The 23,434-nt window shown below is 32.3% G+C and overlaps 1 protein-coding gene across 2 annotated transcripts in view; it reads right to left on the reverse strand.

The window, feature by feature from the left end:
• LOC144849872 (endothelin receptor type B-like) overlaps nucleotides 1-23,434 on the reverse strand; it is a 36,796-nt gene that overhangs the window by 5,050 nt on the left and 8,312 nt on the right. Inside the window, exon 1 of one of the 2 annotated variants that reach the window (XM_078706965.1) lies at nucleotides 10,308-10,366. The exons of the other annotated variant lie outside the window; for it this stretch is intronic. The gene's annotated coding sequence lies outside the window, so the exon portion shown is untranslated. Of the gene's footprint in view, nucleotides 1-10,307; nucleotides 10,367-23,434 lie in introns of those variants that run through there. 2 annotated transcript variants of the gene reach the window in all.

Raw genomic sequence — 23,434 nt, forward strand, 5'->3', positions numbered from 1 at the left:
GACCAATCACAAGAAGTTAATACAATCATCTGTATCATAATTGACTAAAATATTCTAACGTCAGATAAATAAAAAGTGTTTCGGTTTTATCTGGTAGAATTCAAGTACAAGCAGTTTGACTAAGGCAATCTAACAGCGGGACACTGAGCTCGCCTTGCCAAGGTAGGAACTCGTAACAATCCTTTGATCTTGTATCTGGCTGCGACAAATACCAATAGTACTGTGTAATATCTACATATTCTCGGCGGTGTGGTGGAAGAACTGATCGTGCTGCAGCCACACTATGTTTCTTTTAAAGCCTTGTTCCAACTGGGACGCAATACAAAGCCGCAAACGTAAGCCGCAATCGATTTGACCAATCACACTCGACAGTTCAAATAATCCATTGCTTTTGATTGGTCAACTCACTTGTGTTGCGGCTTACCTCCTTGTATTGCGTCCTGTGGAAACTAAGCTTTAATCCATGACAATGATCAATACAGAATTATTTTTGTTAAATCTCATAAATCATAAATATGTTTTTATCAATTATCAATTATCAAAAACATCTGCCTTAAAATGTTAATATTGTTGTGTGTCAAAGTCATGGTTATCGTGCCTCATATTCTTTCTACCTTCGATTCTAGTTTCAACAATTTTTAATGATCTAATGCATAAAGTTAATACATAGAAATAGTGAACATTTGAACATTTTGAGACTGTTCAAAGGCCAAACGAAGAAACTCTAACATACGTAGTGGTTGGTATTTGTTCGGTGTAAATATAAACATTTTAAGATTCGTGTTCTCGATGGTGTTAGGCCGATTTACAATGGTTCCTAGAAGTTCCTGGGCCGGCTTTAATCGTCTCGATGGAATTGTGGATCGTGCAGCAGTGGTCAGAGAAAAACAACACTTGTCGATATCTAAATTAGATTTTACAAAATGTGCATTTAGCTCGTTCTCGAACTACATACTGCAATGAAACGTTGAATTGCAATTATCAAAATCATCGATTGTACAGCTAAGTTAACTTATCAAAGTGGAAAGTTACGCGTTAGAATGGTGATTATTCTCAAGCTAAATGTATAACGCCGTCATTTAATGCGCAGACCACTTTTGCTAAGGGGCTGTAAGTGACCTCAAATATTACTGATATATAGGACACACTCGTGCTATGTTATATTTTCTGCAAAATAAAGATTAATAATGCGTTATGTCGTGTTTTCGTATAATTACATAAGCGAGCATTCAAAATTGAAGCACATGTCACGAATCTTTTAAAATTATTTATTTTTTAAATTGATGCGCGTGCATATGCTGATAAAGGTAAATCTGGTTATTGCATGAAGTGGTACGGTGCAAAACCGCTGCCGTGCTGATACATCTGTGATGTAGATTGGTACACTTGTTAAGATCATATGGTCTAATTTTCTGTAATTTATATAATTATTTTTTCAATGTTGGCCCTTGCATCCTTTCACTATATAAGGATTACCATATGCAATATGAGGAAATATAAACAAAAACTGGTTGAGAATAACAAAAAAGAGAAGCAAATAGAGAGCGTTGGAGGAGAGACATGTTCTACTATGAACTGACAAATCCTGAACAAGAAGATATTGTTACGGGGTGAGACACCTGTTTGGAGCATTGTGATTCTATTTTGAACTTGTATCGAACTTGTATAAGGAATTAAAAATAATATCGATTTATGCAAATGTAATAAGTGTATGACTTTCGCATTGATTTTATAATCTCACATGCATTTCTATTAAGTCGTTGCAATTGCATACTCTCAAACTCATCTATAGTAGAGTCCTATTTTGTACATTTTAAATGTAACAACATTAATACGATTTAAAGAACCTATACAGAAGTTTATCAAACACATTTTGGAAAAAACCTGACAATTTTTAATAATCAAACAAAACAAATTACCCCCAAAAATGGCATACGCATAAACAGAGCCTCGAATTCACAAAAAATATAGAGAATGACAAATTTACAGCCGATTCTCGAACGATATCATGTCTAGGGCCTGTGAAGTGGCAATATGACAATAAATATATGATATAAGATATATTGTCCCCTAGAAAAATAATGTTTTGTTGTTAAATACCGTATGACATAAATCATTTTGATATTGAAAATTTGTGTAGTTGGTTACTTTCTTGTAGATGCTTTAATTGTAGAACGTAATTTGTTTTTGGTTTATTTCTGTGCTCTGTAGGTGTTAGCACCTGTTTGGTCTTTCCTTGCCCTTTATATTTGTTCTGTCTTCTTTGTATTGTATGGCAGAAAATTGAATAAATAAATAAATTAAAAATATAAGACATAAGAAAAAACTATTATTTACTTTAAAAAAACTGTAAAAGCAAAAAACAGTCAACTTTTCCTTTCTTAAATTTAACTGTTTCTTTTCTCATTATAAGTAAAACTATTTTGTTCGGTTTTTTTTTATCTACTGGAGTGAATAACTTATTGCAAAATGGCCTTTTCAAATTCTTATTTTAATAATCTTAATTTGTCAAGGTTCTGAGGGGCAATACAGCTTTAAAGAATCATAGACAATCTAAGCAACACGATTGATAAAAGAATTGCCTTGGCCTGGATTGTAAACATTGCTATAAATAATAAAGACCGTAAACCTAATCTATCGGAAATTTAAATAAAAGAACTTTATTAAATGCAGAAAAATCAATAAATTCCATTTACCTTTTATAAATTTCTCCAATGGTCAACTGATATTGCTAATCAAATTGCCATCATTTTGTATTTTGTATAATAAAAAAAAAACACTGTTCTAGTTCAATATAAAGTTCAACTTCTTAAATAATATTACCGTTCGGCTTAAAGTTTGATTCGTCCATCATTATACTATATATCCTATATATAGCTATGAAATAATTTGACACGAAGAGAGAAAGTTATTTGCCAACGATTTTCAATCTAAAATCAAATTGAACGCAATTTCAGTTTCAACTTAGACCTACAAACGGTATAGAAAGATAGTATGTGTTTTTACTTGTCTCGTAAATTGTATTCAGCAAAAACGTAGAAATTAAATACACATAGACACAAAACAGGACAAAATAAAAACGAAAGAAGCATTATTTATTTATATTTAAAAATCAAAACTCTTCAACTTTTGATACTATAGACCTACTTTTATTAACAAAAACTTAACTATACTATTGTTTACTCGCCAGCGGGCTATAACACGCTTATTAACTCTACGGAATGTATTGCATCCGAAAACAGTATAAAAGTAATAGTAATATGTTCAAATTTAAATACACTATGGATACAATAATAGAAGCAAAATTGAGATGGATAGGTCATTAGAAACAAGGACAAAAAGTGAACGAAAAGAATGACATTAATGGCAAAAACCAGAAGATCAAAACGATCTCACAGCATACAGGAACAACGGGACAAAACGATTGGCTAAGGCAACTGAGTATGAAGAGCCACGAAATGGATCCTTTTCAATGATCAATAACGATAACTTTAACATGCCAATTACAATATCTACTTATTTATTCATATTATTTTATTCTGTTGAGGTTATCTTTCCACTAAGAAGCCTTTGTTTATTCTGTAACATTGTGGGCGGTCCGTGCTCTCTCGGCAAAAGAGATGGAACGTTTGATGTCAGATTGATGCATATCCTTCTACTTATTTTATCCATGATCAGATTTACTGTGATCCTAAATTATTGTGATTGAATCAACCTGTCTTAAAACCTTATTTAAGTCATCAATAAACTGTTCATTGAAAATAATTTTTTGCTTCAGGTATTGCCACGACACCTACGCTATGTTACCTTTACGATACAGTGTGTCAAATTCAATATTCATTTGATACTAAGTGTTTAAAATAACAATGTTGATTATTTTGAGTCAAAATGCAGAATTTATAAATTGCGTAATAAACTGTGCTATAAGTTTAGTATTTTTCAAAATAATCGTCATTGCAATAATGGCGTGGTTAATGTTTGGAATGATTATGGTTAGTTTAACTTTGTTTCTTTTCTAAATGGATCGATTGGAAGATAGATGTCGGTTATGAACATTTTAATGACAGTAGAAAGTGGACACAAATAGAGGCCTATTAAGGCGTAATTATATACATATTAACTGTCAATTGAAATGGATATAAATGGTTGTCGATTACTAGAAGAGTAAATCGGTTATATACATTAACCGAATGCTGTTAAATAAACTAACTGCGTTGGTTAAGTAATTGTATTGTATAATTTGAATGACAATGAACTGGCATAGAATGAGTGTTTCAAAACATCACAGACGAAATGTCTTCGCAATGACATGGATTGGAAAATAATACATACTTCTAGAGATACTAATTGACCATTATTGCAATGGAAATAGATAATAGATAGGAGAGATACAACTATAAACGAAATACCTTCACAATGACATAATTATAGATTTGACCAAAATAATGGGCTTCTTATTAGAACAATAATTGGTCAAATGCAATAGAAATGGATAATTTAAGCTCTGTCTCCACATCAAACTTTTTTACCCATATATGGACTCGATGATGTTATATCACTACCATAAGCATACTACTGCCATATTTGGGCACATCACACTTTTTTTGTGAAACTAGTTTGATAGTGTAGACAGAGCTTTACAGAATAGAATGGGCTGGTATAGGATATTTGAAAAGTACTGAAGAAATTCATTCGTATATATAGAAAAAAATCATTTCATTTTATCAACCAAGAAAAAAACTATACGATATGAGATTGATTACTAACTTTAGAGAATATAGTAGGAATGTAATTATATTATGTGATAAACATAAACACACTGCATAATGATTATTAAGACTCAGTTTTTAGGTGAACTTAGGCCTAAATACACATATGTTGCTATTTTAAGGAGTATTCTACATGCAAACCGTTGCTTAACTGCTAAATTAAACGATGTCAAAATCAATTTATTTCGATTTTAGTGCACGATAATAAACTTTACATTGTGGACAGACTTGTCTTCATACGTTTTCTTTTTTAAATTTATCAACCAGAATAATCCATTTCATAAATCAAGATAATCTCCAGATCAGATGCGAAATGCACTTGTAGTGATGAATTGCGTATATCTCACTAATCTATTCCCCAAACAATCAAATGATAATTAACGAGAAAATCTTTTACTCAGAAGCATATGTATCATAATACGAATTGAAAGAGGGCGATCACGGAGCATCATTAATTTAAGTACGAAGTCACAATATTGATATGTTTAAATGAAAAGCCCAACAAGCGACGTGTTACCATTGATCATGATGGCTTCGGTGTCAAGATAAATACACAGACTACGAATTAAAAGAAGAGAGAAACCAAACAACTCCAATAGAAATATTCACCCCAGGGTAAATCCCATGGGAAGGGATGGGGTTGGAAGGTATGTCCCCCTCCTCGGTATATTCCTATCTAAATTAGACCTAAAGCATAATAAAATACCAGAAATGAAAAATTGTCTGGTCACTAAATAGTAAATCCTCTCCGTGGGGGAAAGCGGTTGGGATGGGGATGAAGTTGAACTTCGGCCTGCTGTCGCTGCCACTGGTTCAACGATTACGAAGGTAAAAGTTCGTCACACTTATGGAGAGATAATTTGATCAGTTTAAGAAGTTAAAATTTCATTTATCCGGTAATATCATCAACCAGGAACATAGTCACACATATCGCTTAGGCAATCCCTGAACCTGCCCTCGTCCGAGATGTTATTTTTCCTAGACTTTTACAAGCAAACACAGAACTTACAGATGCGCACTAATGCAAAGAATGTATCATAAAAAGTAGAACATCGCACAAGAATCAACATTTCAACGCAAGTGATTTGACCAATCACAACGATAGATTATTCGAAGTGGTGCTTGTCATTGGTAAAATCGCTTGCGTTGCGTCTACGTCCAAGACTTTAGTGGGAACCAAAGTTAAGCAAGCAAACGGAGTTAAAGTGCGTGTGAACGAAGCTCATATTGATTCTTTTTCAACTAGGCCTAGTGACCCAATGTAGCACCACCGCAGGCGATGTTGAGTAAAGTAACACCACAAAATGTAAATCGTTCTAATAGTTCTAATTAGTTACGCTTTTGGCGAATGGCATTCTGACCTCAGATAAATTGACTTAACATTTCGGCATTTTTCATACCATATTGAATATATATCATGATTATAATGTTTAACCTTTTGGTTCTATCTGAATTATCTATAATAATTGTTTTCACGATGACCACACTGGCAAGGTGACAGATGGGTCATCTACGATCTTTTCACACGCGAAAACTTTACTGACTCCGAAACATGTCTATGCTTTAGGTCGTAGCCTAATTAGTTTTTCATGTTGTTTTGCTTTTTCGCTGAACTCGACCGAAGTGGGTTTTGGCGCCAGTGTTATGTACTGTAATAATGTTGTTTGTAGACTACATCATTTTTCGAATAAAATAATTAATTGCGTATCCTGTTCAAAAGTTAAGGTAGATGGATGTATATTAATAAAGTGGTGGATTAATTACGTTTTCATTGTTTCAGTTACCACGACCGAAGGAGGCTTTGGCGCCAGTGTGTACTTTAATCATGTTGTCTGTAGGTAGGCTACACCATATAGCTGAACGTTTTAAAAATGAGAGTCATTAATGTTATACGCTGTTCAAAAGTTAAGGTATGGAATGGTTACAAACAAACTCGACTGACGAGACTCTGGAACCAGTTGTACTTTAATAGATTCACATAAAGATCTATATCATTTACGCATTGATTTATTTATTGGTATGTGCTGGTGCGTGTAAATATGCAATTAATGTTGTTTTTCTCAGATAGGTCTATTCACATTACTATACGTATATCATGGTAATGAGTATAAACAAAATATGATAGGGTTATTCTGTGCCTCAATTTGTTAAATAAAATAAATAGTGTATATGTCTATACGTCTCCTATAATTATACAAATAAACATGCACAACTGAAACCCGTGTTACCAAACTGTATCTCTATGTACTGGAAAATAGAAATAGCTGAAGCTCTCTTACATAAATAGTAGCCCTGTGTTTAAAATTGATATTGTTTTGTCTTCTTCAGGATTTGCCAGTCCACAGTAGGACGTATCCCTCCTCCAAAGCTATCTAGGCCTATTTTACTTCTCTCTTTTGCAATTCTCAACCAGTTTTTATATTTTCTCTTTTCATCTCTCCATCTTATTTTGTGTTTGCTTCTTTTGATTTTAACTTTACTTGGTTGCCAAACCATAGCCCTGCTTGTCCTTTACAATTAGTTGTCATTTGATATATATATACTCGTTTTTTAAACGCTGCTCAAAATTTACAAATTGTCAATTTTGCTGAATTTCCTATCTTATATGGGTTTCAGTAACGCGCTCTGCATCAACGCTCTTAAAGTTCAGTACTTTGTGGATATGTGCGCTTTATAATCTTTTTATCTTATCGTATCAATGTGTTGCACAATTTATTTAAATATAAATACTAAACAATATAATTTTTACGCCGAAGCTACCCTTTAACCAATGTCCACATCGTTGCTAAAACTGTAACAGCCTCCTTAATAGATATGTACAGCCTGAAGCTTTACTAAGTATAGGCCTATAAATAATACGAAAAGAAAAGGGTTTAACATTGAAAATTCTTATTAAAATCGTTTACATAACAAATCTGGTTTAGGCTAAATATTAGATTACAATTATTATTATTATTAACAATTACAACAACAAACACTATGTTACATTTCTTTCCGAAAGAAGATAAAGAATTATGTTGATCTTCAAGAAAGAAAAACATTCAATTGATCGTTTCTAAAAATATCGAGCGTGGATTTTCGTCTTTAGTTATCTCATCATATTCCAGCTGGTAACAGGCCTATATTGCCAATCCGCCTTTGAAAGAATGGATTTACATTTTTATGTGGATACATCGACAGGTGTCAAGCGTCATTCGTCAGAATGTTTGTAAGCGTTGTTATGGTTACCATGGATCCGAACGCAGTTATGACATAGATCGAGGCCCTGATAACTAACAATAAAGTTTATGTTATTAAGTTTGTAATTCAGTATAACGATCCCATTAGCTCTGCGATAATGTATATAAAATCTAATCAAAATAAGTATGCTAATAGGTAATGGTTATTTTGCTTAATACGGAAAACAATCGATGATGACGTAATAGTAATACGTCGGTATCAACGCGATGGTAGCAATGACAGTGTTGTGTCTATTTATCTGTATCATATAAATTAGATATAGAAATATTAAAAACAATGCACACAATAACAACTCACTAATATACAAAAGCAATGCACTAAATGCGAAATTCTCTTGCATTCTCAACAATCGTCGATCTAAATTCGTTTCAATCATGCCATTCGTATTTTGTTTTTAACCTAACCCTTCCTTCATAATAATAGTAGTATAAATGACTCCAAAGTCAAAGTGCTGAGAAAGACAATGCTATGGGCAATTATAGTGAGTGGTCTCAATAGAGATTTAACAAGTATTATTAATGTAAACACCAAGTGATGATAATATCAATAACATGAAAACTTTAAAGATGTATTGTCCCCCAAAATCATGAAAAATAAAGATTTTTAAAATCGGACTTTGAATAGGCCATTTTGCAGTTTTAATGAAGTTGTTCACTTCCATAAGAAAAAAACGGGGAAAAAAAATTATTTCACCTATAAAAAGACAAAATAAACAGTTAAATTACCCAAAAACTCATTGTCTTCCAGACAATTTGACCATTTTTTGCTTTAAATTACATTTTTCTCAGGTAAATAAATTTTTTTCAGACCCAATTTTTTGTGAGAGTGAATAACTATTATGTGACATTAAAATAACATATTCAACAAAAACATTAAAAAAAATATTTTTTTAGGGGGACAATATATCTTTAAAGTTTTAATTTCCAATACCGATATTAAACAATAACCATTACGAATACCTGCAATACTGTAGTTCAATACTATTGCATGACTTGTTATCGTTTATTCTAAATTCAACGATGTTTGGGTTTTGAAGCAATATATCAAATAAAAACGAATCGTTTTTCTTTGCCATGGTTATTGATGATTACGCTGGCTACCTGAACAAATTAAGTATTCGCTATGTCTAGCTCGACAGTAATTGGCGAGTGAGGTTCAGTCATTTCGCCCCATATATTGAGTCTTTTATCTTCTTAATTACAGTGCACTTATAAACGGCGAGAAAATTACAAAATAGAACATACTAGAAATATGAGAAATTATTGATTTACATGCGTATTGAAGGTTCGGCGTGGTTTAAGTTTCTTAAAGAGAGAGAAAATGAGACCATTTATTAAAAACTGAACTAGAGAGGACATTGAACACGATCAAACTCAATACATTCGATTTGTATTTTAGTTTGAGGTTCATTTTCACTGAACTTAATTAGGACAGGAAATGTTTCAATATGGTCTTTAAAAATTCAAAATATTAGATCTGTAATACAGTATAACTAATATTTTCATCATTTAGTGTAGTTAATGCTGAACGGGGCTGTTATTATTATGGAGAAAACAAACATTCAAAAATGGAAAGGAAAAGAGAAGATTTTCAGTAAATTAGATGAGGATTAATGTAAAGAATAGTGTGAAGTTTGTCATTTTTCACAATGATTTTTATACTTTATTCAATTTGTTAAAACCATTTAGATTTTTTTTTGCTATGGACTGTGTAAATTTTAAATCAAATGTGTGTTTTTTCAATTTAATGTTTTACTTTTCCTCTAAGGGAGGCGAATAAATGTAAATTTGAATAATAAAAGTTCCCATATCGGCAACATGAATTAAATTAGTAAAAAATCATTAAAATTCCAAATGTTTCCATCTCCTTGCCAACTAGTCATGTTTTAATAAAAAAAAGTGTAAAAAAAAACACCCGGTACAAGGTAGGTGTATGAAACTCTTAGAAACTCCTGAGTAACACTCACACCTTGTTCCGTTTTGCGGAATGAAAAACGATGATCTTACATTGTTTAACAAACGACGCCGTCTTCCGTTCCGAGAAACGGAACAAGTGGGAATGTAGCTTAAAACAATAAGCATTTTGTTATAAACTGTTTTCTATTGCACAAAAAATATTATTATTATTCCCATTCAATCAATAAACATGTATCAAAATAACAATTCTATCGTATCATATCATCATTACTTGATATGAGTATAATGAGATAACGAGAAGTATAGCCATGTAATAATCTTTACCGCTATCACATGTACTTTGCAACAATACAGACAAGACAGTAATACATTAGGATGCTACGCGTATATTATTTGATAGAAACGTCTTATTTGATCACAAACACTCTAGTTGTCAGGCAACTGTAGATGAAATAATATTGTCATTAATAATTGATGTAATACATAACAGGCTGGGCTAATAAATTAATTAAGGGCAGCGTATTAATGACAATGTTACAGAACATGGAGAATGAATCTGTATAAAATAACATAAACACGAAAAACATTCTAGATCATTACCGTTTGAACGAGTTTTTCAATGGTAATAATAGAAGTAAATAGTAGAAACCCAGCTTTGGAATATCTTTATTCAGGGGACACTTTTCTGCTCAACGAACGAAGGGAAATAGATCTTTTAACACTACCCCGGGTAGGCCTACATTCCGTAAATCTTCTAATTGTAACCCTTTGTTATTATTCTTTGATTGTTTTTTAGGGTGGGTTACTATTAGAAGGGGAGTTACTATTAGAGTAGTGGGTTACTATTACTAATCTTAAATTAGGAACATGAAAATAGTAACACACCCCAAACTTTTCCGGTCAGCAACTCATAGCATACGAATAAACAAATTTGGTTGAAGTCTAACTAATCCTCCCCCACTCCCGAGATCAAACATGCATTATCGTCTTATTTATAAATACGGCTGCATCATAAGTTTTTGTGACTCTAATAGTAACCCCGATGGGTTACTATTAGAGTAATGGGTTATTATTATAGATTTACGATTTACGGTACACTAAGTGTTGTATATATCGAAGGCATCCTTTTTACTTGGGTTCTACTGTATTTCAATTACATTACCTATGAATAAGCATAATAATATCAATTGTATGATAAAGACCAGTACATTACTTGCATTCAAATTAGTACTTCATCAAAAGAAAAAATACATACATGTTGGTAATATAAGTTCTACTCATGGGGATCAGAGACACGATCAGTCGATATTTATTTATAGAATTCTAACACATTGACAAACAAACAAATGAAAAAATAAATACAAAATGTCAAAATAACGGAATCATCGTATAGGCGATAATAAAAGTAAAAATAATATCAAATGACAAATAAGTGTAATGTAACCAAAAAACATAAAGACAATATTATTTTTAACCGCTGATATTTATGACGTATGTGATAATCTTGTTTTTAATGATTTTTAAGTAAGATTTGTAAGTACAGTATAGAATATGTCCTTGCGGAAATGTTGTTATTCTTAGTAGAACGTTTAAACATCACATTTTTTAAATCTTCGAGGCTCTTACCCAGGCTGCACAAGCGGTGTTGCCACATCGATCGGTGTAATCTTTAGGCATACCTACATGAGCGGACGAGAATGAATATATTAATCTTATCACAAATCCCCACCCCTCCTGCAAATCGCTATACAAATAGTCGCTGCCAATTCCTTCCATTGATAATAGTGTCATGGTATTTGACGGTATAACATCATAGTAAAGGCGTCAGTTAATACAACGATGTCACATGAAACATAAAGTTAATATTCGACAGCTGCAAAGTATAAAACATAATTGGGAAATATTGAATGTATATCGTATTCCTCTGTTGTTGGATGTGTTTGGTGTTGAAGACGAGCGGATGACATATCTAGCTATGGTATTTAGTAGAAGAATTACAACCCTGTAGAACGGGGTTTGAGGGGTTCGAAGGAACCACCTTTTCCCGAAGTGCCATTCACACAGAGACGCTACCAGTATTATTAGTGCAATATCAAGAAGAAAAGATCAAAATAAAATGCTGTTTTAAAAAGGGCGGGGTACGTGGGATGGGTGGATTAGTATAGACCGGAGTTAACCTTTAAATCTATTATTAGCGCTCCCCTACGCACATATGACGTATACTTAACAACATAACCACAATTATAAACTTAAATCAGACAATTAGGGTCTTAACTGAGTGGGCCGAAAATTTAGACGTATAAACATTTTCCAAATAAGCACTAAGCTAGAGAAAATAAAAATATGGAAATCTTTGTTGAAATTATGCTTGCAAAGCGGCTAAATTATCTGTGTTACTGCCAAGTTTGGAAACTACAGAAACGAAAACTATTTACTTATTCCTTAAGTGCCTGGTTTTATCATTTTGTCGATATCAGACTACTAATGTCTAAGTCACGGTTATACTATTATCGACAAACATTATCGGAATTTTCTGTCGATTAAATATATTTTTTAATGTAAAAAACTGAGGCGAGCACATTTTCACGTAATTCATTGGAGCATTGCTTCTTACTCACGGCATTAATCCATTTGGGGACGTGATGGTAGTTGACTTCGCGCCGATCATTGGCTAGCTGACACGGTATTTGCGAAACATCACCATTGCATTAATTGACGACATATTCAGCCAAACAGCTGCAGCATTTGCAGCAAAATGTATGCTTGGTTTAATTAGTGATAAATGTGCTGTTTTTGTAGATGCATGTACTTTATACACGATAGGTGTCGATGCAAAATAATGATCACGAGTTACGTACTTATGTAATAAAACGCAATCACTTTATCCTTCTTACGTTGTGTAGAAAAGATGCTCCAAATGTTACGTGGTTTGGAAAATTCTTACGCAGACCGGATATCGATAATAAATTTAGTAATAATAAATACCGCATGTTTATTAAAGAAGTACTTACTAAGATAAAGCAATGTAAGATTGATGCAATGCACATGCAATGATTTGGACGACCAGCCTTGATTGGTCTGTTTTCATGCGTTTTGCGCACGTCCTAATGGGAACTAAACGTTAGCTATGTAACGTCCTTACGTCATAGTGATAATCAAGCTTTAACATCTACAATGGAACCTACTTACGGTGACATTAACTTGTTTCTGTAATCAGAATAACTTATTTCACATTATGTAAAGCATGAGTTAATGAACTTGAACTACTTAAACATTTAAACTTGACCTGGTAATCGTTTACTAACATAAAACTAAAACGAATGACAGCGGCACGACTTGGAAGTTTAAGCTGTTAATAATAACTAACACAATAAGAGCTTCACCAAGTAAAGTCGAGTTAATCTAATAATACCGTAATAAACACTGTGAATCTTATATCATCAAAATCATATAGTTTTGTATTTAGAAATGTCTTAAATGTTTGTAATTTATAAAGACGACCCATAACGCATTTAGATCAGGAATTTCATGTTTCCAGAGAGATATGATAATGGCAGGCGATATTCACAAACATTCAGGCCTCTAGTACAAGTTAATCTGAATTCGACTAACATGTACGTAACGGTTGTCACAAAGTCACAAACGATAGGCTACATTTAATATTCTCTAAACAAAATGTTTTTCTTTTTCTTTTAGATGTTATTAGGCAGAATTTTAGTGTTAGGAATTTCAATAATTATTAACTTTGGTATAATTTACAATTTCATGAAAATGGGAGCAAATAATAATAACAAATGATAATCATCTTTTACTTCATTTAAATGGTCTAAACGTGTATACGTGAGGCTTAAAATATGTCAGTAGTGATTTTTTTTTACGAGATCAAAAATGAAAATATCAGAATACTGTGTTTTTTTGTTCTTTTTGCATTTCGTGTATTTTTTGGAAGTTTATTTATGTTTTTGTTTCATAATTCCATTACTATAATGAGGGCCTCACACATAAAGAAAACAAAAGAAAACAAGATCTAAGACAAAATAGAGATAATGTAGCCACTGCTGTAAGTAGTTAAAGTCGTACAATGTGGCTTAAATTGTCAGAAGCGATTTCACTCTACTCGTATACTACGAATATACATTACTATCATGTGCAAGAAAAAAGTCATTTAATCAAGTAAGTGTACTCCATATAATATTTATGGCATAAAAGCCATAAAATCTTTGCAGAAAGAAGCGATCAGAAGAAGATAAAAGTATATGTAACGTAATAACATCATCACCATGTTATGTCATCCACTTCTGAATGGAAAACATTCCCTCTTCGCTGAAGATATTATCCAGTTTCCTATTATGATAGCATCTCTCCACTTTTATTGTCTTCGCCTTCTTTCTTTTTTAAAATCTCCAACGTTAACATGAGGGTCAGAGGGAAAAAACAGACACTGTAATAATAATGCCGACAAAGGCTACAAATGCAACATGCCTCCAGGTTTTGGAGAGCCACTTAAGGTCCCTAAACAAGGGTCTTATGCCTTTGCGTTACGCCACTGCTGCTACCATCGTGCAAACTTGCCCAAAGTCTCTAGTTATCGTCTGTTCAAGTTGTTGGTATTCCTCTGATTTGTTTTGTTATACCTATGACACGTATGTGCCAAAATGTTTATCTTACTACCAATGTTAAGCCGAATCTACGTCTACTGTAGAACGCAGCCACCTCAATCTTCCGTAACTTATATATTCTTGTCAATCTGAATTGTGTTTCTAAACTGCACAGATGGAAACTGGCTTTAAACATTTTTAACTTTTGCATTTCTCTTGAACTCCAGAACATTAATACTTCGAAACCGCTTCCTTGCATAACAGCAAATTCATATTAATATCATAATTATTTTTAGTCTGTAAAACGGTACCGTAAGCCTAATGTTGCGGATAGATCGTTTAAGTTATATTTAAGTAAATATCATGTTATTTTGAATTTGATCATAACAACCGTTGGAATAAGTGCTTTTACACGCAACTTTACGAGTTTAACTGAATGACTTTACGACTTTGCTCTATTTTGACCTCTGTTAATATCACCTGATTTTAAAATATCTGTCATTACATCAAATGATATATAACACGACATTTATAATGTTATCAAATAAGCTTTTATATTAGAAATAATTTTAAGTTATTTATAATCTAATCACTTTTAAACAACTAAAATACAAGTGTTCTCTTTCAAAAGGTCGTCTTTTACGAGAGGTCTCGACGTTAGGGACTATAGTACATGCTTAAACGTTATATCACAAATGAACCATGGTTTCCAAGCATGTTATTTTAATATATTACAAATATGGACCTACTTTTATAGGGGCTATTGAGAATGATTTACGCGTCATGGTTGAATGCATTGAATGTTGTTTCAATTATATTTTACATGATGGTGAATACATTTTGATGAAGACATATTTACAATAATCGATCACTCGTGGAATTTAAAGGTCTGCTTGCACATTGTCACCAGGCCGGTGCGCACTTGCTATTGGTTGTACCCGGGTTAAACTCAAGATCACACTTATTTAGCTTTGTTTTCTGTAGAAGTAACCATTAAAAAATTGTTCCACTGCAGGTATTACAGTAATTACATTGTATTATACTCTTTAAATCTGTTTATGCAATTACCGTAAAACTTCTAATAGTAACCCACACTCTAATAGTAACTCCCTTCTAATAGTAACCCACCTTATAAGTCAATCTATAATAATAACCCACTACTCTAGAGTCACAACAACTTATGATGCAGCCGTATTTTGAAAGTAAGAAGATAATGCATGTTGATCTCGGGAGTGGGGGAGGATTGAGTGCTTTGAGTTTATAAAATAAAGTAAGAGTTCAACCAAATTTGTTTATTTGTAGCCTACTGTTTTATTATTTTGCTATGAGTTGCTGACCCGAAAAGTTGGGGGTGGGTTACTATTTCCAGGTGCCTAATTTAAGATCAGTAATAGTAACCCACTACTCTATTTCATTATTTCATTTCGTTATTTATTCGGTCTATTTCAGTATATACATAACGAAAAAACTGGATTGTTGGAAAATTGGAGAGACCAGGGTCAACCCAAGTGAACTTTATCACTGTAGCTGAGCCGGTTGACCCAAATAGTAACCCCCTTCTAATAGTAACCCACCCTAAAAACAAGAAAGAAGAATAATAATCCAGGGTTACAATTAGAAGATTTGCGGTATTTAGCAACCTTTAAAGGAAATCGTAAAGACGGTATACTGATAGTATCTGCCTCATAAACTATGTAACGAAAAATACAACCATGCGGAAATGCTGTAAAATGTAATTTATGCAGTAACTGCAGTAGAGTAATTTTACATAATTTCCTACATTAAGATGCCAAAAATAAATCATTAATGTGGTTTTCTTAAGCCATTTTATCTATCGGACACAAAGTATTTGTTCATATTATAAATAGAAAGACAAATGCCAGATATATATTGGTCGAAGAAGCTGAGAGATCACATTTATATTTAAGTCCATATTATTCAAAATATGAAAGTGATCAATATATAAGCTAACACAAGTGCTTTAATTGACATATCTGTATGCTATAATTGTCAAAATACAGGTCTTAACACAATCTTGTTTACATCGTCCGAGTTATTATAAACTCAAGGTAAGACTAACAACTATCAGGAATGTACTCAAAATATTATTTCAAAAGCTTAAAATGTCTTTTCAATTATCATTTATAATCCAGGCCTTGATATTCATATCAGATTTGTTGACAAGATGAGTATGTGGCAAAAAAAAAATGTCCAGATTGATTTGAAGAATACATGACAAATATCACAGAAGTTAGTATTTGACTTTTACAGTTACAATAAAAAATGTTTTATTTCTTATTGATGTCATGTCCGCCTAAATGGCACCAGATTGGAAGGCAACCCGATTTAGTTATGTTTCGTGTAAAGAGAGCATCTCTGTTTAATATGTCAGAGCAAGTATTACCAGTTAGTATGATTTTACTTAAAGATGTATTGTCCCCCAAAAAATGAAAAATGAAGATTAATTAAATCAGACTTTGAATTTTTGTAGTTTTAATAAAGTTAATCACTTCCGTAGAAAAAAAAGAATGTTTTCACTTATAAAATAACAAAATAAATGGTTAAATTCAACAAAAAATCCATTGACTGGCAGCCAATTTAGCCATTTTTTGCTTAAAATTTTAGTTTTTTTCAGGTAAATACATTTTGTAAGATCCAATTTTTGGTCAAAGTGGATAACTAGTATGTGACATTAAAATGGCATATGCAACAAAAAAAATGTAAAAAAATATTTTTCAGGGGAACAATACATCTTTAAAGATGCATTGTCCCCCTGAAAAAATAATTCTTAAAAGTTGTTTGTTGAATATGTCATTTTAATGATACATAATAGTTATCCACTTTCACTATAATTGGATCGTGAAAAAATGTAGGCCTAGTTTAAAGCAAAACATAGTCAAATTGGCTGCCAGCCAAGGGTTTGGTTGAATTTATTTTGCCATTTTTTAAGTGAAAACATTATTTTTACGGGTTTTTTTTAAGGAAAGTGATTAACTTTACTACCAAATTCAAAGTCTGATTTTATTAGACCTAATCTTCATTGTTCATGTTTTTTAAAAAATAAAGAAAATACATCTTTGAACATGTAATATAGTATGTCTTAAAACTGTCTAGAGTATTATTATTATTACTGTAATAATAATATAATTAATGTAATTGAGAGGTATATATTGGTTCAAATGAAAAAAAAAAACAAAACTAAATAATAATAATAATAATAAACTCCATGATGCATAATTGAATGTCCCCTCCAATTAGTGGTCATCTTTTGTGACCCAGAAAAATAAAATATATATTTATCAAACACAAGCACAAATTACCTCGAAAACCAACCCAAATATGGTCTATAGGAATTTACTTATGCGCTATCCGAAGATCTAGGCCTAATGCCCACCAAATACATGCAAAATGAAGATGAACAAAAAAAGACTTTGAATATGCAATTTCGTAGTTTTAATAATGTTACCTTATCTCTTTCCTAGAAAAAACAATTTAATGTTTTTCATTTATTTTATAATAAACGGTTAAATTCAACAAAAAATTGATTTTCAGTCATTTTTTTTGCTTTAATTTTAAATTTTTTCGAACCAATTTTTGGCGAAAGCGAGTAAGTGTTATGTGACATTAATATGACATATTCAACAAAATATAACAAAAAATATATATATTTTTATTCAGGACAATATCTTTAATAATCAAACTAAGTATTTTATGAAATACAGCGCATTTGTAAATGGTATTTATGCTATTACTAAAGGCAAATAGTAGCATCTTACTTAATTTAGTAGTTAAAGATATTAGTGTTGTTTATTGACATTACCCTAAGCATGCGCAACCAAATGCCTAAGTACTCAGTCTACTGCGTGCTTTTCGACTAGAGGGAGCCTGTTTGACTGAGGCTTTGCTTATTTAAAAAAATTCCCGTTGTTCGTAATTTACTGCGCGTCGACGTCGTCACACGCGCCCGAGCACATTGCCTTGATGCTACTTACCTCTTTATATTCCCGTCCAATGCAGTTGAATCGTTCAAGGAGCTATGAACTAAAAACTGTCGCTGTGCCACAGCAGATTAAGTACTAACCACTTCATGAATGTATCAGCATACACGGTGTGTTTTAGCCAATAAGAAACCAGAAATGAATTTGATGTATGTCTGATTGGTTAAACTGTATGTAATAATATGGTGTCGTCAGAAAGCGTTTCGACGTATAGAAATTATAACATTACGTTACATAGGATTTTAAAACATTTTCCATTTTTTTAAATGAAATTAATTTCTAGATATAATATGTTTATGTTTTCTCTGTGGGTTTAATGCAATGTAACACTAATGTGAAACGACGTTGTTGAAAACAGAATTTGGAATGATCTGTAAATTAATAATTAAGGAAGGTGCTATGGATTGTCTTCACAGAAAAATTCATTCTATAGATAAGAATTATTTATTTTTCAGTTCAAAAAGTCAATTAAAATCAATTTATCTGTTTTAAACAAATATTTTAGATAAGAATTTATTTTCTAGTTCAAAAAGTCGAACAATTACAATCAATAGGCCTATATCTGTTTTTAACAAATATTTTAGGCAATAATAATGTTGTTTTTTAACTCTATTTGAACTGTCTTTAGATCAGATTATATTTTAAAATACATTGTATTTTTAGCACAAAATTATACTGAAGATTGTGATTGATGGACAGGTTACAATAAAGAAAAGTAGGCCTAAATTACAGGTTTTTTGTGTTAATAAACAAAGTTGTTCAAAAGCCGTGTTTTTATATCACAGGAAACATAGAGCCTATCTTATTTCTACATCCATGGTTCGTGTTCAATATAATGGCAAAAAAAAAATAAGTATTTAGAAAATGTGATATTGGACATGAATCTTATGAAAATTTACGGCCAAATCCGACGTCACAAATAAGTGTATGACTTGTTGGTATTTAAATTATTTAATTTATAGTTTCTCCATTGCAAATCAATGGATAATTATGCAAGAAAAGTAAACATAATATTATAAAAATATATCGCGGCACATAATCGTCGTCAAGATATCTCAGGAGAGAGAAAAGCCGCTGATAAGTTGGAATTAAGTGTTTACGAAGTGGTTATTACCATCGGTTAAGTACAGTGACTTTTGCCAAAGCAACGCGTCTCAGGCGTATCATTTGAAGTTTAAAGAAGTTCGAATCTTTTAACCTTTTAAATATTAGATTTTGAAATTACGTTTTATCAAAAGAGAATAGTGCATAGCGCTCTATCTCTTTTACACAACTGTCGAGTCGAAAAGTCATTCCGCTCACCCTCAACATAAACTGCGGCTTGGTCTTATCAGTGCGTCCCCATTGGGTGCGTCTTATGCCGATAATTCTTTTCACATGTCGGTGTCGGATTGTTCTTTGAAAGATTAAAGTTTATTTCTAAATTATCTCTTTAAAGAAGAGAGACACTCCATTAATCGTAAGAAGAAGGAAGGAATTGTCACCAAAGATATTTATCGTTACACATTATGTTACGTCTGTAGTTATCGTATTTGATCAATCTACACGCACTACTAACCATAATAAACACCGGTATGTCGCCATAGGCCAAGAACTGTATTGTTGTTTTAGCTAGTGGCTACAGTTACTCTGCTCTTCAATAGAACGTGATAAACGTTAAGAAACGATAAATTGCTTTTCAGAAACATTATACAGTAAATGACATATCAATTTTCTATTTAACTTGCAATACCAAAGTGTTATTGTATCGTTTACCGTAAAGAGGAACTCTCTTATGGTAATGCGATCACTTTTTTGCCAAACTTTTTTATAATTTTATTACTTATTTTAATAACATTTTTGCTACATTCTTTTCTCAATCGGTCGAACGTAACTGAAAATATTACATTTTTGTTATTATCATAAACTATTTTAATAGCTTACTCATTAATGATATAATGTACAACCATCGTCGAGTGAATACGCAACGATTCGATGCATTTAATAAATTACGTACATATTTTATTGACTGTATGTTTAAATATAAATAAAATGTGTTAAGCTTGGTTCCCACTAGAACGTAACGCAAGGACGTAAGCGCAACGCAAGCGTGTTAACCAATGACAAGCGACAGTTCGAATAATCCATCGTTTGTGATTGGTCAATCAAAATAACTAGACTTCTCCAAACAATATACCAAACCTTCCAAACAAAGGTTTGGTAAAGTTTGCTAGTGTGAACTAGGCTTTATTACCAGTAATATCAGCAATAACAATAACATCAATATTGATTAACACAAACGAGTAAACAAGTTTTATACTTATAATTTGGCAATAAATCAAAGATTCTTTCATTAATCACTGTTGTGCTGTCATGAAAAAAAAAGTGACAATTTTCAACTCTATTATTTTTCATTTACCTGACTTTTTTTGTACAGAAAATAGCTCAAGTCTTTAATAGTTTATATTTATCAGTTTAACTCATTGCGCACCTATTGGGTCAAACAATCTGCGCATGTAGTCTTCTGTGTTTTCTACTCGATCGATACGTAATCTCGACTTCGCCACCGGCGCCCTGAGGAAAATATCGCGAGCGTTGTGCGTGCTTTCACATCGAGCACGTATAATTCGGTTATCCGTTGTCAAGTGAGGTCATTCATGCTCATTGTTGCTCAAAAGAGTTAAATAAATCGTACGATTTTAGCAAAAAAGTTGTTTCTTGATCCATCACTCCGAATTCAGAGTCCGAATCAGGTATGGATTCAAATCGTATGATTTTGATGTGAACGATCCTATGCTTTACCGCTGAACCCATTTTCTACGATATTTTTCTCCGGCCACCGGACCGAATCCGGGCGCAGTGTGATAGCAACTAGATACGCCAACTGGTTTTTGCAATTATAAACAAGAATAATTTAAGATGAAAAATGTATGACCAATTATTCTTTTTAAGCCCTTAATATATTCAGGGCTTATATTGTGATTAATCTATCAATAAAACAGTATTATGTATGGATAAAAAAAATCGACGCTTATCGTATTTACGTTCATATGTAAATAAAGGTGAGTGCATCTTACAAACTACAAAAACATATACATGGCTGCAGTGGCGTGCTCAAGTTAGTGTTTACCGACCAACCGACCGACCGACTGACATAGTGAGGTGTAGAGTCGCTTGCACGCGACTAAAACCCGCAAAAAACATAAACACACATTTTCGTACTTAAGTTCAAATAAATATCCGTATAAGATTATTTCCGTTTTCAGAATAATGCAGCCAAATGCTATACAGAATTTCTTGAGCATTTGTGCGTTAGTTCTATTATAACAAAACTCGCGAAAATTATAAGAAAGCATAAATAATATAATTTAAACTGAAGCATATAACAAAGTTATTTTATTCATATTTTTAGAATATTGAAAATTGAAGCAAAATGTAAATTGGTTTAAACGATACGGTAATGTAACTAATTCACTTGTCAATATATTAGGCCTAAAGTATGCACCGTAGTTCAATATCGCGAACATTAAGGGAACACGTAAATATATGCATCTAAACTGCTTAACTTTACCTGTCAATTTATTAAATCCATTATGTTTCCAGTCGTTTACAAATAAACACGTAGATATCTTAAGTCTTGTCGAATTTGATTTGTAAGGACTTTTAAAAACATAATACTGAAACTCTGATGCGACAAGTTGTTGACATTTTGATGTGAAACAGGTGTTGAATGCTACAATTTATATATTTAAGTTCCCGAACATTGCAATTGCAACGTCTGATCTAATCCTAAATGTATGAAATTCGGTGCACGTAGAATTACAACTTATATTATTGCATATTTCATTCCGTACTACATTTAAATGAAAGTTTCTTTCCAACGATAAACTGGATTTCCGATAAAATCTATCAAAGACAGACTACGTCACCCTTAACACAGACGAAGTTCGATTCCCAGTTGGATGCAACGCAAGGACTTAGCTCACCGTAAGTAAAGGTAAAACAAGTAATTTAACCAATCACGACGAGATGGGATCATCCGAACTGCCGCATGTGACTGATCGAAGTAGGAACCATTCTTTAGTCCAGTGATGTCCTATTCGAATTTTAATTTACTAAAACATCTATTCAAAGTAGCACCCATCCCTTGGGACATATCTATTGAGGGACACCCCAATTAATTTGACCCTGGAGGTGTCCCTTTTATAAGGCTTCTACTGTATAGGCCTATGTATACCGGGTAATCTTCTGAGTTGTAATATCTACCATACGAAACAGTTCTAAAAGACGGTCTACATGCAAATATTGATCCAATTTTAGAAACTCCAACTTGTACTATCAATCTTTCTGGAATTCAAACGCATAATATTGTCGTTTAGCTGGAGGAAAAATAACTACAAACACATAACTGATATATTGCATAAGAGAACTGTAGTTATAACGTCATAGGAAGGACAAGTCAATATTCCCAACGCCGTAGATCCATGCTTTGCGTGGGTCTATGTTTCCAAATGTCAATACATTCTCACTAATAATACATAATCATGTCCAATGACCTTTGCAAACAAATATATATAATCAATGTACAGTACAATGGTACTGCAAGTGCATTTATACGCCGTAACATACGCGTTGTACAATCAATTTTAACAGAAATATTCTACATATTCACAAACATTTAGAATGTTTCAAATGGAGGACAAACATTGAAATATAAAAAGAACTTAGATTGGTTGAAAAACCCACATTCTGTTACATTAAAATAGGTTATGCGATAAACCTAAAGTAAATTTTAACGAGATCAACAGAATTTACTTCCAAATCATGTCAATTTAATAGTAGACTATCCTGTCAAATGATTATTACTGTTATACATTTTTGTCTATCAAATTAACCTTAGTTTCATTAACTCAATTTTACCTAATTCGTGTTAA

This window comes from Antedon bifida, chromosome 8, assembly GCF_963402885.1.
Source record: "Antedon bifida chromosome 8, ecAntBifi1.1, whole genome shotgun sequence".
NCBI lineage: Eukaryota > Metazoa > Echinodermata > Crinoidea > Comatulida > Antedonidae > Antedon > Antedon bifida.